The sequence below is a fragment of the Neomonachus schauinslandi genome, chromosome 13 (assembly GCF_002201575.2).
Source record: "Neomonachus schauinslandi chromosome 13, ASM220157v2, whole genome shotgun sequence".
Taxonomy (NCBI): Eukaryota; Metazoa; Chordata; class Mammalia; order Carnivora; family Phocidae; genus Neomonachus; species Neomonachus schauinslandi.
In genome coordinates, this window is record NC_058415.1 from 26,136,571 (window position 1) to 26,139,878 (window position 3,308).

Below are 3,308 nucleotides of genomic sequence, written 5' to 3' on the forward strand. Positions count from 1 at the left end.
ATTCACTTCACTCAACGCACCCAATCCCAATTTACTATGTCTAAGTAAAGTGAATTCCGAGCATCTGCTTTGTGTGAGTAAGGGAAACAAATAATTCATTATACCATTTCTTAATTTTAATAACATCTAGATATAATATAGCAAGACTGATGCACTATATACTTGTTTAAGTGGGACTCAACCCACATTGTTTTCACCAGTCACTACGCAGCCAATTAAATACCAACCAGCCACCAAACTGTCTGCTAGCACAGAGGCCAGGCAACCTCATTACTGATAAGGTTAATTTAATCAGTTACCTTTGCTAAGTGCCTGTGAGTCACTCCCAAATTTAAAACACAAATAAAAAACATGAGTGGAAGTATTTCCTAGGTGGGGCGAATTCCTCATACCTCTCTCTGCCCACCCATCTCCCCTCACCTGGGTCACCTGCCTGCCAAACACCCCTATCTACTGATAACCAGAATTTTTTCTTTACAAGACATAAGCGTAGGAACCTCAAACCCAAGAACAACAAGATGTGCCCCCTTTTGTCTATTAGCAAATCTGGTATAGCTGCACGTGTTTGTGTGTGATAGGAAGGGTCCTCTGAGTCTACAACTGGAATGTTTTCTCACGTTGGAGGCTCTGCAAAAGAAAGAAAAAGGAAAGAGAAAGTTTAACTCTAAAGTAGGAAACAATCTGTTCTGCAGCTGGTGGCATTCAGAGTCGGGCAACACGGAAGAAGTGCTATTTGTGTGCACAGGTGTCTAGGACTCTGCAATCTGCCCAGCTGGGAGCACTGGGAATGGAGGCTAAACCACCGGGTCTCCACCTTCCTCTTCTTTATCCTTCCCAGGAGCTCCTCACAAACTATGGACTCTCTGACCAATGATTGAAATATACATATTATTCTCAGAGGTCCCAAGGAAAACACAACATGACCATAATTTTAAGTCTCTGAGAAGCCCCAAACCCGAAATTTGAATGTGCCAGCCAGCATTACACCAATGGCCTTCTTACTTCTTCCAGGCCAGGATGGTTAAGGCCTACATCCTGACTTTCATGCAATTAAATGGTGATGCTCATAGTGAGGCTCAGGTCCAGGTGTGGATGTAACAGGGAGGAATTTAGCATGTCTGACTCCATATTGCTTCTATAGCCCTTACCGCTGTGACTTACAGCTTAGAAACTTCTCTTTAGCCCTGCATGTAGGCATGTTAATCATCAAAGGAACTTTGCTTAAAGCCAAGATTTCCAAAAACCACTCTTTACCCAAAACCCACCTCACCCGAGGAGGTAAGTAAGTATATACAGAAACAGCAATGCTATGTTTAAGATTTACAGAACGGCATGACCGGATTCCTGTACTCCAAGATCAACTGATTGAGGACAAAAAGGTTTCAAAAACCTACCTTAGACCATTCTGGGCACCTGAATGTCTACAGACATCAGGCACCTCTTGACTCCAACCCCCTCCCACTTCCCCCTCTTCCTAAAACATAAAAGCAGCTCAAAATTCATGCTGAGGAGAGATGGTTCTTTAGGACAACAGTCCATCATCTGTTTGCTGACTTTCCAAAAAAGTCACTTTCCTACCCCAACATCTTGCCCCTTGACTCACTGGTCTGTCATGTGGCCAGGGGAATGAGCTCAGGCTCGGTTACATGTATAATGATATTTAGCAATATAGACATGATGCACGCAAATGCATTCACTATAGAAAAGTGACAGTATTGGTCAATAACCATCCTCCTGGCTGCTTTACAAACTGAAATATTTTGAAGTTGTATCCTGAGATGAGACTTTTCATCAAAATAAACTGCAGATTTAAAATAAAGTAAAATAAATTGCAGTTTTAAGATTAAGTGATAAAGGACTAAAAGAAAATACGGACAAATATTATATGACCTAAGGATAGGAGTGGCTTCTCTAAGTATGATACCAATGACAGAAATCACAATGGTAACAGAGGCGACTGCCTCCAAAATAAAAGCAATCAAACAAACAAACAAAAACAGGAACTGCAACAAGTCACTAGTCACTATCGTAACAGTACGCCAACAAAATCGAAAGCCAACAACCAATGAAGAAAAACATGTTGATAACACAGAAAACAAAGTATGCTTAATGCACACAAAGTAATGAAAAGTCAGTAAGAACCCTGGTATGATTCTGTCATGCACCACTGTTCTCTTGAGCAGCAGTAGCTTACCTCCTCCACCTGACTTCTCTCCCACCTCCATGCACACCACCACCCCACCGATGATGTGATGGGGACGGACATGAGCCGGCTGATGCCCCAGAACTATCGTGTTGGCTGTAAATTAAGACTGACACAGATTATTATTTTAAGGCGGATAACAAATAAAATAAGTACCAGTTATCTCGAAGAACAGGTTAAGGGCTGGTGCAAAGGATGAGCTGCACATTGTTGGAGCAGAGACAAGGAATTAGGAGGGCAGTCCAATAACATTAGCAACTTTGAAAAGGTCTGTACAGGCAATGAACTCCCTTGGGCTTTGAAATAACAACCCCTGTGGCTTGTGGTTGAGGGGTGGTTTGGGGCTCATCCATATTAATGAATGGCACTTAGTGCCGGAGAAAGACACAGAATCGGAGATGAAGAGAAGTGAAATTCCTAAGTACATCTGGAGAGCAAGCAGCCATTGGAAGTTCTACACAAAAAAAGTCAAACTTGCTGCTGAAGCAGGAGGAGGAGGTAGAGAAGGAGGAGCAGGAGGAGGAAGAGGAATAGAGGAGAAAACACTCGCGTAAAGAAATCCATATGAGATACTCCAGCCACAAATGCACAAAAATCAAACCAGAATGAAAAAGATTCAAAACCATGAACACCAAGATCAAAAGGTCAAGAATCCTCAAAAGAAAGAAAGAAAGAAAGCAGAGAAAAACTCCTAAAACATCAAATGGACCTAGTTCTGTAGAAGACATTAAAGCAAAAATGCAAGCAAGTATAGAAAAAGGTGATTGTCTTTCCGACGGGAAAGCCAAGCTCATCAATCATAGGAAGCACAGCTCCTGGATGACTGACCCACAGGTTATTCAAGATCTCTGGAGTGGAGGAAGTCTCCTAAAGAAAACAGCTTAAATGGCTTATTAAAATTTTCCATCTCATTTTATTTCTGTAACAGTTGATCTCTGGCTGTCCTTTTTATAATGCAGAGTGAGAACTTTCCTTACCGTGTCTGATAAATGTGGTCCAGGCTGCATGGCCAATAATGTGTTGTCCCAAAATGCCTGTTTAGTTTTTAAAGGCAGAACTCCACCTTTTGCTTGGTTTTAAATATGTATGGAAGGCTTCAACAGAA

The 3,308-nt window shown here is 41.7% G+C and overlaps 1 pseudogene; it reads left to right on the plus strand.

Moving 5' to 3' along the window:
• The first annotated feature begins 2,264 nt into the window (after positions 1-2,264).
• LOC110569974 lies at positions 2,265-3,088 on the plus strand (annotated as a pseudogene).
• Positions 3,089-3,308: the final 220 nt, after the last annotated feature.